Genomic DNA, 18,764 nt, shown 5'->3' on the forward strand with positions numbered 1-18,764 from the left:
TATGCGCCCTCCCATCCTTAACCACCACTATGCTCCCTCCCCTCCTTAACCACCACTATGCTCCCTCCCATCCTTAACCACCACTATGCTCCCTCCCCTCCTTAACCACCACTATGCTCCCTCCCATCCTTAACCACCACTATGCTCCCTCCCCTCCTTAACCACCACTATGCTCCCTTCTCTCCTTAACCACCACTATGCTCCCTCCCCTCAACCACCACTATGCTCCCTCCCATCCTTAACCACCACTATGCTCCCTTCCCTCCTTAACCACCACTATGCTCCCTTCCCTCCTTAACCACCACTATGCTCCCTCCCCTCCTTAACCACCACTATGCTCCCTCCCCTCCTTAACCACCACTATGCTCCCTCCCATCCTTAACCACCACTATGCTCCCTCCCCTCCTTAACCACCACTATGCTCCCTTCCCTCCTTAACCACCACTATGCTCCCTCCCCTCAACCACCACTATGCTCCCTCCCATCCTTAACCACCACTATGCTCCCTCCCCTCCTAAACCAACACTATGCTTCCTCCCCTCCTTAACCACCACTATGCTCCCTCCCCTCCTTAACCACCACTATGCTCCCTCCCCTCCTTAACCACCACTATGCTCCCTCCCATCCTTAACCACCACTATGCTCCCTCCCATCCTTAACCACCACTATGCTCCCTCCCCTCCTTAACCACCACTATGCTCCCTCCCATCCTTAACCACCACTATGCTCCCTCCCATCCTTAACCACCACTATGCTCCCTCCCATCCTTAACCACCACTATGCTCCCTCCCATCCTTAACCACCACTATGCTCCCTCCCCTCTTAACCACCACTATGCTCCCTCCCCTCCTTAACCACCACTATGCTCCCTCCCCTCCTTAACCACCACTATGCTCCCTCCCCTCCTTAACCACCACTATGCTCCCTCCCCTCCTTAACCACCACTATGCTCCCTCCCCTCCTTAACCACCACTATGCTCCCTCCCCTCCTTAACCACCACTATGCTCCCGCCCCTCAACCACCACTATGCGCCCTCCCATCCTTAAAAACCACTATGCTCCCTCCCATCCTTAACCACCACTATGCTCCCTCCCCTCCTTAACCACCACTATGCTCCCTCCCCTCCTTAACCACCACTATGCTCCCTCCCCTCAACCACCACTATGCGCCCTCCCATCCTTAACCACCACTATGCTCCCTCCCCTCCTTAACCACCACTATGCTCCCTCCCCTCCTTAACCACCACTATGCTCCCTCCCATCCTTAACCACCACTATGCTCCCTCCCAGCCTTAACCACCACTATGCTCCTTCCCATCCTTAACCACCACTATGCTCCCTTCCCTCCTTAACCACCACTATGCTCCCTCCCCTCCTTAACCACCACTATGCTCCCTCCCCTCCTTAACCACCACTATGCTCCCTCCCATCCTTAACCAATACTATGCTCCCTTCCATCCTTAACCACCACTATGCTCGCTCCCATCCTTAACCACCACTATGCTCCCTCCCATCCTTAACCACCACTATGCTCCCTCCCATCCTTAACCACCACTATGCTCCCTCCCATCCTTAACCAACACTATGCTCCCTCCCATCCTTAACCACCACTATGCTCCCTCCCATCCTTAACCACCACTATGCTCCCTCCCATCCTTAACCACCACTATGCTCCCTCCCCTCCTTAACCACCACTATGCTCCCTCCCATCCTTAACCACCACTATGCTCCCTCCCATCCTTAACCACCACTATGCTCCCTCCCATCCTTAACCACCACTATGCTCCCTCCCATCCTTAACCACCACTATGCTCCCTCCCCTCCTTAACCACCACTATGCTCCCTCCCATCCTTAACCACCACTATGCTCCCTCCCATCCTTAACCACCACTATGCTCCCTCCCATCCTTAACCACCACTATGCTCCCTCCCATCCTTAACCACCACTATGCTCCCTCCCATCCTTAACCACCACTATGCTCCCTCCCATCCTTAACCACCACTATGCTCCCTCCCCTCTTAACCACCACTATGCTCCCTCCCATCCTTAACCACCACTATGCTCCCTCCCCTCAACCACCACTATCCTCCCTCCCCTCCTTAACCACCACTATCCTCCCTCCCCTCCTTAACCACCACTATGCTCCCTTCCCTCCTTAACCACCACTATGCTCCCTCCCCTCCTTAACCACCACTATGCTCCCTTCCCTCCTTAACCACCACTATGCTCCCTCCCTTCTTAACTACCACTATGCTCGCTCCCCTCCTTAACCACCACTATGCTCCCTTCCCTCCTTAACCACCACTATGCTCCCTCCCCTCTTAACCACCACTATGCCTCCTCCCCTCCTTAACCACCACTATGCTCCCTCCCATCCTTAACCACCACTATGCTCCCTCCCCTCCTTAACCACCACTATGCTCCCTCCCCTCCTTAACCACCACTATGCTCCCTCCCCTCCTTAACCACCACTATGCTCCCTCCCATCCTTAACCACCACTGTCCTCCCTTCCCTCCTTAACCACCACTATGCTCCCTCCCATCCTTAACCACCACTATGCTCCCATCCTTAACCACCACTATGCTCCCTCCCATCCTTAACCACCACTATGCTCCCTCCCATCCTTCACCACTATGCTTCCTCCCATCCTTAGCCACCACTATGCTCCCTCCCATCCTTAACCACCACTATGCTGCCTCCCATCCTTAACCACCACTATGCTACCTCCCATCCTTAACCACCACTATGCTCCCTCCTTAACCACCACTATGCTCCCTCCCCTCCTTAACCACCACTATGCTCCCTCCCATCCTTAACCACCACTATGCTCCCTCCCATCCTTAACCACCACTATGCTCCCTCCCATCCTCAACCACCACTATGCTCCCTCCCCTCCTTAACCACCACTATGCTCCCTCCCATCCTTAACCACCACTATGCTCCCTCCCATCCTTAACCACCACTATGCTTCCTCCCATCCTTAACCACCACTATGCTCCCTCCCATCCTTAACCACCACTATGCTCCCTCCCCTCCTTAACCACCCTTATGCTCCCTCCCATCCTTAACCACCACTATGCTCCCTCCCCTCCTTAACCACCACTATGCTCCCTCCCATCCTTAACCACCACTATGCTCCCTCCCATCCTTAACCACCACTATGCTCCCTCCCATCCTTAACCACCACTATGCTCCCTCCCATCCTTAACCACCACTATGCTCCCTCCCATCCTTAACCACCACTATGCTCCCTCCCATCCTTAACCACCACTATGCTCCCTCCCATCCTTAACCACCACTATGCTCCCTCCCATCCTTAACCACCACTATGCTCCCTCCCCTCCTTAACCACCACTATGCTCCCTCCCATCCTTAACCACCACTATGCGCCCTCCCCTCCTTAACCACTATGCTCCCTCCCCTCCTTAACCCCCACTATGCTCCCTCCCCTCCTTAACCACCACTATGCTCCCTCCCCTCCTTAACCACCACTATGCTCCCTCCCATCCTTAACCACCACTATGCTCCCTCCCATCCTTAACCACCACTATGCTCCCTCCCATCCTTAACCACCACTATGCTCCCTCCCATCCTTAACCACCACTATGCTCCCTCCCATCCTTAACCACCACTATGCTCCCTCCCATCCTTAACCACCACTATGCTCCCTCCCATCCTTAACCACCACTATGCTCCCTCCCATCCTTAACCACCACTATGAGCCCTCCCATCCTTAACCACCACTATGCTCCCTCCCATCCTTAACCACCACTATGCTCCCTCCCATCCTTAACCACCACTATGCTCCCTCCCATCCTTAACCACCACTATGCTCCCTCCCATCCTTAACCACCACTATGCTCACTCCCATCCTTAACCACCACTATCCATCACCGCCTTAACGTTCCATCATCATCCTGGGATAGTTACATTCTACTGGATAACTGCTTTAATCCTATCCGTCCTGGGATTATATGACTTTAACTAGTACTGTTGCCTCATTTTAATCCATTTTTTGTCTCTTGCACCACTACCGCTACTTCTCCTACCTCCTCCTCCTACTACTACTACCCCTACCTCCTACTTCTACTCCCCCTACAGCCTACTACTACTACCCCTACCTCCTATTACTACTCTCCCTACTTCCTACTACCCCTCCCCCTACCTCCTACTACTGCTTCTACTACTACTACTACTACTACTATCACTACCAGCATTACCTCTGCCACTATTCTCTCCACTTCCTTCATTCTTCCTCTCTTTCTTTGTCCCGTCCCTGCCATCTTCTCTTATAAAATGTGGCTCCCTTACCTTCATGTGTTAGTGTGACTAGTTATCCCTTTCAGGGTCAAGACCTCCGATCCTGAACTCATACTCAGGGTCGAAAAATTAATATATATATATATATATATATATATATATATATATATATATATATATATATATATATATATATATATATATATATATATATATATATATATGAACATAAGAGAGAAGGAACACTGGAACAGGCCTACTGACCCATGCAGAGCAGGTCCATGTGCCCCCCCCCGGATTAGACCAATGACCCACCCCCCTGGATTATTCCAATGACCCACCCAGTCTGGTCATCCCCACTCAAGGATGGAGCACTGTACCAGACCCAGCAGCACAAGCTAGTCAGGTCCAACTCACACCCACCCACACCCACTCATGTATTTATCTAACCTATTTTTAAAACTACATAACATTTTAGCCTCAATAACTGTACTCAGGAGCTTGTTCCACTCATCCACAACTCTATTACCAAACCAGTACTTTCCTATATCCTTCCTGAATCTGAATTTTTCCAACTTGAAACCATTGCTGCGAGTCCTGTCTTGGCTGGAAATTTTCAGCACACTATTTACATCCCCTTTATTTATTCCTGTTTTCCATTTATACACCTCGATCATATCCCCCCTAATTCTACGCCTTTCGAGAGAGTGCAGATTCAGGGCCTTCAGTCTATCCTCATAGGGAAGATTTCTGATACATGGGATCATCTTTGTCATCCTCTTTTGTACGTTTTCCAGAGCATTTATATCCGTTCTGTAATATGGTGACCAGAACTGAGCAGCATAGTCTAAATGAGGCCTAACCAAGGATATATAGAGTTGAAGAACAACCTGAGGACTTCTATTATTTATACTTCTAGATATGAAGCTAAGAATTCTGTTAGCTTTATTGCGAACACTAATGCACTGTTGTCTTGGTTTTAGGTTACTGCTAACCAGAACTCCTAAATCCTTTTTGAAATCGGTAGTATCAAGATCTACATTATTTAGTTTATATGTGGCATGGTTATTTAACTGTCCAACATTTAGAACTTTGCATTTGTCAATATTAAACTGCATCTGCCACTTCTCCGACCATTGCGTCATACTATTCAAATCATCCTGGAGTGCTCTAATGTCCTCATTAGAATGAATTGGACGGCCTATTTTGGTGTCATCAGCAAATTTGCTTATGTCGCTATTTATTCCCTCATCTATGTCGTTTATGTAAATTGTGAACAACGGGCCCAACACTGACCCCTGAGGAACGCCGCTTGTGACGTGCCCCCATTCTGATTTCTCCCCATTTATGCAAACTCTCTGCTGTCTATTTGTCAGCCATGCCTCTACCCAGGAAAAAATTTCTCCTCCTATTCCGTATGCCCTAAGTTTCCTCAACAGCCTCTGGTGTGGAACTCTATCGAAAGCCTTACTGAAGTCTATATACACAATATCATATTCATTACCATGATCTACCTCTCTGGCTGAAGGAGACTCGAACCTGCGAACCTTGCAACAAGGTATGCAGTGCTTTACCAATCTACCCACACTGGACCAATACCTTGGAGTCCAGCTTGCGCTAGACTTTGATCCAAGGCAGCCAGCTTTCAGGGAAAAAGCTTACAGCTTTTCATCTCATCCCCTGCATACATCAGCCTTACTAGAGATATTAACAATGCAAGGAATTCGCAAGAGCAGGTGAAATATACACAAACAGTGTATATTTCAGTGTTTGTGTATATTTCGCCTGCTCTTGCGAATTCCTTGCGCATATATATATATATATATATATATATATATATATATATATATATATATATATATATATATATATATATATATATATATATATATATATACACATACATACATACATATTCTTTTGAAATGATAGAGAATCTTTTTCTGATAATGACACCAAAAGTATGAAATTTGATGGAAAACTTACGGAATTATGCTCTTGCGAAGTTAGTGGTCTTGACGATATTTATGCATTGGCGATTTTGCCTACTTTGAGCCCTATTTTCGGCCAATTGCAATGCTCCAGTCCATTAAAATCATAGCTATTTCACTAGAACTGCATCTGTTCTATCGAATGAGTACAAGAAACAGCCCATTTACCAATTTCAACTACCCAATAATGTGGTCAAAAATTGGCAATTTGGCCAATTTCACACAAATTTCAAAAGATGCCAATTTCAAAATAGGATCCAGAATAAACAAGACAGACATTCCTGGCACTAAAATAACATTTTTTCTGCTCATTAGGCACATTCTCCAGGCCCCTCTTATATTACTCTTGCTTTCCATTTTGAATTTTTATTCTCACAAAAAAAATAGAAGATTTACTGTTATGCAGACAACTGCATTATTGTAAAAATGGTATAAATAATATCAGCGCACTTGTGAAAGAATATCAGACTCACCAGTTGACATGTATTGGACGTGTGACATAATTTGTTTACTCTTGAACATCGGCAAAAATCGAGCATTTCTGCTACTTTGAGCTCAATTTCAAGGTAATATATCAATTTCTTTAATATATCTTCCATTCTATCAAATGAGACCAAGAAAACGAGAATACAACCATAAATACTCTCAGTAGTATCAGTTACTCAGTAGTATCAGTTACCAGTAACCAGTTACCAGTGTCAGTAGTAATGACTCACTACCAACCGTCTGTGTGAATCACTTGTTATTCACTGACATTACCGTTGACCCTAGCATGTTTTGAATGCCGCTCACCCAGGCACCATTCGTGAGTCAGTTGAAGAATAGACAGGAGAGACACAGGTCAGGCTTGGCACTTCCCATATACTTCGTCAAATATACGTATTTATGACCTGCGTGAGCATTATTACCCAATCCACGTTTCAGAACCCACACGACAATACCATATGAAAATACACTGTAAATTTGCTGTTTTAAACTAAAAACATGGAGTTTTTTCTAGTTATGCACTGCGTGCTGCAGGATTTTTTTTATACTGCGCACACTGACCACACAGACCCATTCTTTCATATGTAGGCCTACCAGCTTTCTTCCGCTTGATTTGAAGGCACTAGAATTTACGCGTACAAGTACGGCACTGACCCTGGCTCTCAAGCCGTAAAAGTACGGCACCAACCATGAAAGGGTTAATGGTTCACAATGGACGAAAACGTTGTCTCAAGTTTCTTACTCCTATGTGCGGGTTATTTGTGTTGTTCCAGTTGTGGTATTGTGACTTGTTACATTTTATGTGATCATATTATGGTGACAGTATTGAATACTGATATGTGTATACTGACATGTCTCACTGTTATTGTATACTGAAATGCATATACTGACAATTCTTACTATTGTATACTGACATGTGTATACTGACCTGTCTCACTATTATTGTATACTGAAATGTGTATACTGACCTGTCTCACTATTATTGTATACTGAAATGTGTATACTGACAAGTCTTACTGCTATTGTATACTAACATGTCTTACTGTTACTGTATACTGACATATGTATACTGACATGTCTTACTGTTACTGTATACTGAAATGTGTATACTGACAAGTCTTACTGTTACTGTATACTGACATGTATACTGACATGTCTTACTGTTATTGTATACTGAAATGCATATACTGACAAGTTTTACTATTGTATACTGACATGTGTATACTGACCTGTCTCACTATTATTGTATACTGAAATGTGTATACTGACAAGTCTTACTGCTATTGTATACTGGCATGTGTATACTGACATGTCACACTGTTTTTGTATACTTAAATGTGTATACTGACATGTGTTACTGCTACCATACCTGTCTGATACTGCAACCCAAATTCAGATGGCAACCCAAGTGGAGGTCTTGACCCAATTTTCAGACCACAACCCAAACTCTGGTAGTGATCTGAGTTCAGACCATGACCTAATTTTGGGTGGCAACCTTGAGAACCCTGGTTGAGACTGATAGCAATAAGGAATAAATAAAATCCTCTGAGTTCATACTTCACGGTGGCAAGACAAATTCAGCGTGAAGCTGGCAAGACACGTCACCCACGTGTTTGTATCAGGTAACATAAGGTCAAGGACACACACTAGTGAGTTAATCAAGGAAGGCCCTTCAAAAGTAAGGTTATCTTGATGCTAGCAAAGGCCTCTTGATCTAAAGAATTGGAGCTAATGTCCTCTTCCTTGGATCATCTCTGATTACCTTTCATCCACAGGGTTGTGTGTCCCTGTGGGTTTAACACTTCTTATTGAATGTGTGCTGACATCATAATCAGATTAACCCGCAGGCTGCAACATCCCACACTTCCTTCAGAGTGGAGGTACTGTACTTCCCACCTCCAGGACTGAAGTCCAGCTATCTGGTTTCCCTGAATCCCTTCATAAAAGTTACCCCTGCTCACACTCCAACAACACATCCATTAAATATCACTTGTCTGCATTCACTCCTATCTAACACACTCACACAAGCCTGCAGGGTGCTCAAGCCCCTAAAACCCATTTCTTGTACCCCTTCCCTCCCTCCAACCATTCCTGAGACAACCCCTACCCCTACTACCCCAGATTTATACACTCGCTTCTGCAGTCTGTTCCCCCTCCATCCTCTCTTAATGCCCACACCACCTCAACAACCTCTCCATGTGTACCTCTGAATTATACCCTTCATCACACCACACTCAGTATTAATTTCGAGGCCCTGAACTCAATGCATGATATTCCCACCACACACTGCATGATATTCCCACCACACACTGCATGATATTCCCACCACACACTGCATGATATTCCCACCACTTACTGCATGATATTCCCACCACACACTGCATGATATTCCCACCACACACTGCATGATATTCCCACCACACACTGCATGATATTCCCACCACACACTGCATGATATTCCCACCACACACTGCATGATATTCCCACCACACACTGCATGATATTCCCACCACACACTGCATGATATTCCCACCACACACTGCATGATATTCCCACCACACATTGCATGATATTCCCACCACACACTGCATGATATTCCCACCACACTGCATGATATTCCCACCACACACTGCATGATATTCCCACCACACACTGCATGATATTCCCACCACACACTGCATGATATTCCCACCACACACTGCATGATATTCCCACCACACACTGCATGATATTCCCACCACACACTGCATGATATTCCCACCACACACTGCATGATATTCCCACCACACACTGCATGATATTCCCACCACACACTGCATGATATTCCCACCACTTACTGCATGATATTCCCACCACACACTGCATGATATTCCCACAACTTACTGCATGATATTCCCACCACACACTGCATGATATTCCCACCACACACTGCATGATATTACCACCACACACTGCATGATATTCCCACCACACACTGCATGATATTACCACCACACACTGCATGATATTCCCACCACACACTGCATGATATTACCACCACACACTGCATGATATTACCACCACACACTGCATGATATTACCACCACACACTGCATGATATTACCACCACACACTGCATGATATTCCCACCACACTGCATGATATACCCACCACTTACTGCATGATATTCCCACCACACACTGCATGATATTCCCACCACACACTGCATGATATTCCCACCACACACTGCATGATATTACCACCACACACTGCATGATATTCCCACCACACACTGCATGATATTCCCACCACACACTGCATGATATTCCCACCACACACTGCATTATATTCCCACCACACACTGCATGATATTCCCACCACACACTGCATGATATTCCCACCACACACTGCATGATATTCCCACCACACACTGCATTATATTCCCACCACACACTGCATGATATTCCCACTACACACTGCATGATATTCCCACCACACACTGCATGATATTCCCACCACACACTGCATGATATTCCCACCACACACTGCATGATATTCCCACCACACACTGCATGATATTCCCACCACACACTGCATGATATTCCCACCACACACTGCATGATATTACCACCACACACTGCATGATATTACCACCACACACTGCATGATATTCCCACCACACACTGCATGATATTCCCACCACACACTGCATGATATTCCCACCACACACTGCATGATATTCCCACCACACACTGCATGATATTCCCACCACACACTGCATGATATTACCACCACACACTGCATGATATTACCACCACACACTGCATGATATTCCCACCACACACTGCATGATATTACCACCACACACTGCATGATATTCCCACCACACACTGCATGATATTCCCACCACACACTGCATGATATTACCACCACACACTGCATGATATTACCACCACACACTGCATGATATTCCCACCACACACTGCATGATATTACCACCACACACTGCATGATATTACCACCACACACTGCATGATATTCCCACCACACACTGCATGATATTCCCACCACACACTGCATGATATTCCCACCACACACTGCATGATATTACCACCACACACTGCATGATATTACCACCACACACTGCATGATATTACCACCACACACTGCATGATATTCCCACCACACACTGCATGATATTCCCACCACACACTGCATGATATTCCCACCACACACTGCATGATATTACCACCACACACTGCATGATATTCCCACCACACACTGCATGATATTACCACCACACACTGCATGATATTACCACCACACACTGCATGATATTACCACCACACACTGCATGATATTCCCACCACACACTGCATGATATTACCACCACACACTGCATATTACCACCACACACTGCATATTACCACCACACACTGCATATTACCACCACACACTGCATATTACCACCACACACTGCATATTACCACCACACACTGCATATTACCACCACACACTGCATATTACCACCACACACTGCATGATATTACCACCACACACTGCATATTACCACCACACACTGCATATTACCACCACACACTGCATATTACCACCACACACTGCATATTACCACCACACACTGCATATTACCACCACACACTGCATGATATTACCACCACACACTGCATATTACCACCACACACTGCATATTACCACCACACACTGCATATTACCACCACACACTGCATATTACCACCACACACTGCATATTACCACCACACACTGCATATTACCACCACACACTGCATATTCCCACCACACACTGCATGATATTACCACCACACACTGCATGATATTCCCACCACACACTGCATGATATTACCACCACACACTGCATGATATTCCCACCACACACTGCATGATATTACCACCACACACTGCATGATATTCCCACCACACACTGCATGATATTACCACCACACACTGCATGATATTCCCACCACACACTGCATGATATTACCACCACACACTGCATGATATTCCCACCACACACTGCATGATATTACCACCACACACTGCATGATATTCCCACCACACACTGCATGATATTACCACCACACACTGCATGATATTCCCACCACACACTGCATGATATTACCACCACACACTGCATGATATTACCACCACACACTGCATGATATTACCACCACACACTGCATGATATTCCCACCACACACTGCATGATATTACCACCACACACTGCATGATATTACCACCACACACTGCATGATATTCCCACCACACACTGCATGATATTACCACCACACACTGCATGATATTCCCACCACACACTGCATGATATTACCACCACACACTGCATGATATTCCCACCACACACTGCATGATATTACCACCACACACTGCATGATATTACCACCACACACTGCATGATATTACCACCACACACTGCATGATATTCCCACCACACACTGCATGATATTACCACCACACACTGCATGATATTACCACCACACACTGCATGATATTCCCACCACACACTGCATGATATTCCCACCACACACTGCATGATATTACCACCACACACTGCATGATATTACCACCACACACTGCATGATATTCCCACCACACACTGCATGATATTCCCACCACACACTGCATGATATTCCCACCACACTGCATGATATTACCACCACACACTGCATGATATTACCACCACACACTGCATGATATTCCCACCACTTACTGCATGATATTACCACCACACACTGCATGATATTCCCACCACACACTGCATGATATTCCCACCACACTGCATGATATTACCACCACACACTGCATGATATTACCACCACACACTGCATGATATTCCCACCACTTACTGCATGATATTACCACCACACACTGCATGATATTCCCACCACACACTGCATGATATTCCCACCACTTACTGCATGATATTACCACCACACACTGCATGATATTACCACCACACACTGCATGATATTCCCACCACACACTGCATGATATTACCACCACACACTGCATGATATTCCCACCACACACTGCATGATATTACCACCACACACTGCATGATATTACCACCACACACTGCATGATATTACCACCACACACTGCATGATATTCCCACCACACACTGCATAATATTACCACCACACACTGCATGATATTCCCACCACACACTGCATATTACCACCACACACTGCATAATATTACCACCACACACTGCATGATATTACCACCACACACTGCATGATATTCCCACCACACACTGCATGATATTCCCACCACACACTGCATAATATTACCACCACACACTGCATGATATTCCCACCACACACTGCATGATATTCCCACCACACACTGCATAATATTACCACCACACACTGCATAATATTACCACCACACACTGCATGATATTCCCACCACACACTGCATGATATTCCCACCACACACTGCATAATATTACCACCACACACTGCATAATATTCCCACCACACACTGCATAATATTACCACCACACACTGCATGATATTCCCACCACACACTGCATGATATTCCCACCACACACTGCATATTACCACCACACACTGCATGATATTACCACCACACACTGCATATTACCACCACACACTGCATATTCCCACCACACACTGCATATTACCACCACACACTGCATGATATTACCACCACACACTGCATATTACCACCACACACTGCATGATATTCCCACCACACACTGCATGATATTCCCACCACACACTGCATATTACCACCACACACTGCATATTACCACCACACACTGCATATTACCACCACACACTGCATATTACCACCACACACTGCATATTACCACCACACACTGCATAATATTCCCACCACACACTGCATATTACCACCACACACTGCATATTACCACCACACACTGCATATTACCACCACACACTGCATATTACCACCACACACTGCATATTACCACCACACACTGCATATTACCACCACACACTGCATAATATTACCACCACACACTGCATAATATTACCACCACACACTGCATATTACCACCACACACTGCATATTACCACCACACACTGCATATTACCACCACACACTGCATAATATTCCCACCACACACTGCATATTACCACCACACACTGCATATTACCACCACACACTGCATATTACCACCACACACTGCATATTACCACCACACACTACATAATATTACCACCACACACTACATAATATTACCACCACACACTACATAATATTACCACCACACACTACATAATATTACCACCACACACTACATAATATTACCACCACACACTACATAATATTACCACCACACACTACATAATATTACCACCACACACTACATAATATTACCACCACACACTACATAATATTACCACCACACACTACATAATATTACCACCACACACTACATAATATTACCACCACACACTACATAATATTACCACCACACACTACATAATATTACCACCACACACTACATAATATTACCACCACACACTACATAATATTACCACCACACACTACATAATATTACCACCACACACTACATAATATTACCACCACACACTACATAATATTACCACCACACACTACATAATATTACCACCACACACTACATAATATTACCACCACACACTGCATAATATTACCACCACACACTACATAATATTACCACCACACACTGCATAATATTACCACCACACACTGCATATTACCACCACACACTGCATAATATTACCACCACACACTGCATAATATTACCACCACACACTGCATATTACCACCACACACTGCATATTACCACCACACACTGCATAATATTACCACCACACACTGCATAATATTACCACCACACACTGCATAATATTACCACCACACACTGCATAATATTACCACCACACACTGCATAATATTACCACCACACACTGCATAATATTACCACCACACACTGCATATTACCACCACACACTGCATATTACCACCACACACTACATATTACCACCACACACTGCATATTACCACCACACACTGCATATTACCACCACACACTGCATATTACCACCACACACTGCATATTACCACCACACACTACATATTACCACCACACACTGCATATTACCACCACACACTGCATATTACCACCACACACTACATATTACCACCACACACTGCATATTACCACCACACACTGCATAATATTACCACCACACACTGCATATTACCACCACACACTGCATATTACCACCACACACTACATATTACCACCACACACTGCATATTACCACCACACACTACATATTACCACCACACACTGCATATTACCACCACACACTGCATATTACCACCACACACTACATATTACCACCACACACTGCATGATATTACCACCACACACTGCATGATATTACCACCACACACTGCATGATATTCCCACCACACACTGCATGATATTACCACCACACACTACATAATATTACCACCACACACTGCATGATATTACCACCACACACTACATAATATTACCACCACACACTACATAATATTACCACCACACACTGCATGATATTACCACCACACACTACATAATATTACCACCACACACTACATAATATTACCACCACACACTGCATGATATTACCACCACACACTACATATTACCACCACACACTGCATATTACCACCACACACTACATAATATTACCACCACACACTACATAATATTACCACCACACACTACATAATATTACCACCACACACTACATAATATTACCACCACACACTACATAATATTACCACCACACACTACATAATATTACCACCACACACTACATAATATTACCACCACACACTACATATTACCACCACACACTACATATTACCACCACACACTACATAATATTACCACCACACACTACATATTACCACCACACACTACATATTACCACCACACACTACATATTACCACCACACACTACATAATATTACCACCACACACTACATAATATTACCACCACACACTACATAATATTACCACCACACACTACATAATATTACCACCACACACTACATAATATTACCACCACACACTACATAATATTACCACCACACACTACATATTACCACCACACACTACATATTACCACCACACACTACATAATATTACCACCACACACTACATATTACCACCACACACTACATATTACCACCACACACTACATATTACCACCACACACTACATAATATTACCACCACACACTACATAATATTACCACCACACACTACATAATATTACCACCACACACTACATAATATTACCACCACACACTACATAATATTACCACCACACACTACATAATATTACCACCACACACTACATAATATTACCACCACACACTACATAATATTACCACCACACACTACATAATATTACCACCACACACTACATAATATTACCACCACACACTGCATGATATTCCCACCACACACTACATAATATTACCACCACACACTACATAATATTACCACCACACACTACATAATATTACCACCACACACTACATAATATTACCACCACACACTACATAATATTACCACCACACACTACATAATATTACCACCACACACTACATAATATTACCACCACACACTACATAATATTACCACCACACACTACATAATATTACCACCACACACTACATAATATTACCACCACACACTACATAATATTACCACCACACACTGCATGATATTCCACCACCACACCACCACACACTAATAATATTACCACCACACACTGCATATTACCACCACACACTACATAATATTACCACCACACACTACATAATATTACCACCACACACTACATAATATTACCACCACACACTACATAATATTACCACCACACACTACATAATATTACCACCACACACTACATAATATTACCACCACACACTACATAATATTACCACCACACACTGCATGATATTACCACCACACACTACATAATATTACCACCACACACTGCATATTACCACCACACACTGCATATTACCACCACACACTGCATATTACCACCACACACTACATAATATTACCACCACACACTGCATAATATTACCACCACACACTGCATATTACCACCACACACTACATAATATTACCACCACACACTACATAATATTACCACCACACACTGCATATTACCACCACACACTACATAATATTACCACCACACACTACATAATATTACCACCACACACTGCATAATATTACCACCACACACTACATAATATTACCACCACACACTGCATAATATTACCACCACACACTGCATATTACCACCACACACTACATAATATTACCACCACACACTACATAATATTACCACCACACACTGCATAATATTACCACCACACACTGCATATTACCACCACACACTACATAATATTACCACCACACACTACATAATATTACCACCACACACTGCATAATATTACCACCACACACTGCATATTACCACCACACACTACATAATATTACCACCACACACTACATAATATTACCACCACACACTGCATAATATTACCACCACACACTGCATATTACCACCACACACTACATAATATTACCACCACACACTACATAATATTACCACCACACACTACATAATATTACCACCACACACTGCATATTACCACCACACACTGCATATTACCACCACACACTACATAATATTACCACCACACACTGCATATTACCACCACACACTGCATATTACCACCACACACTGCATATTACCACCACACACTACATAATATTACCACCACACACTGCATATTACCACCACACACTGCATATTACCACCACACACTGCATATTACCACCACACACTGCATATTACCACCACACACTGCATATTACCACCACACACTGCATATTACCACCACACACTACATAATATTACCACCACACACTGCATATTACCACCACACACTGCATATTACCACCACACACTGCATATTACCACCACACACTACATAATATTACCACCACACACTGCATATTACCACCACACACTGCATATTACCACCACACACTACATAATATTACCACCACACACTGCATATTACCACCACACACTGCATATTACCACCACACACTGCATATTACCACCACACACTACATAATATTACCACCACACACTGCATATTACCACCACACACTGCATATTACCACCACACACTACATAATATTACCACCACACACTGCATATTACCACCACACACTGCATATTACCACCACACACTGCATATTACCACCACACACTACATAATATTACCACCACACACTGCATATTACCACCACACACTGCATATTACCACCACACACTGCATATTACCACCACACACTACATAATATTACCACCACACACTGCATATTACCACCACACACTGCATATTACCACCACACACTGCATATTACCACCACACACTGCATATTACCACCACACACTGCATATTCCCACCACACACTACATAATATTACCACCACACACTACATAATATTACCACCACACACTGCATATTACCACCACACACTGCATATTACCACCACACACTACATAATATTACCACCACACACTGCATATTACCACCACACACTGCATATTACCACCACACACTGCATATTACCACCACACACTACATAATATTACCACCACACACTACATAATATTACCACCACACACTGCATATTACCACCACACACTGCATATTACCACCACACACTGCATATTACCACCACACACTGCATATTACCACCACACACTGCATATTACCACCACACACTGCATATTACCACCACACACTACATAATATTACCACCACACACTGCATATTACCACCACACACTGCATATTACCACCACACACTGCATATTACCACCACACACTGCATATTACCACCACACA

The 18,764-nt window shown here is 44.1% G+C and overlaps 1 protein-coding gene across 8 annotated transcripts in view; it reads right to left on the reverse strand.

Annotated features, from left to right (window-relative positions):
• The window catches only part of LOC128687247 (phosphatase and actin regulator 2-like), a 1,174,904-nt gene that overhangs the window by 84,507 nt on the left and 1,071,633 nt on the right, over positions 1 to 18,764 (reverse strand). The gene's annotated exons all lie outside the window — the stretch shown is intronic.

This window comes from Cherax quadricarinatus, chromosome 62 (genome assembly GCF_038502225.1).
Source record: "Cherax quadricarinatus isolate ZL_2023a chromosome 62, ASM3850222v1, whole genome shotgun sequence".
NCBI classification, from domain to species: domain Eukaryota; kingdom Metazoa; phylum Arthropoda; class Malacostraca; order Decapoda; family Parastacidae; genus Cherax; species Cherax quadricarinatus.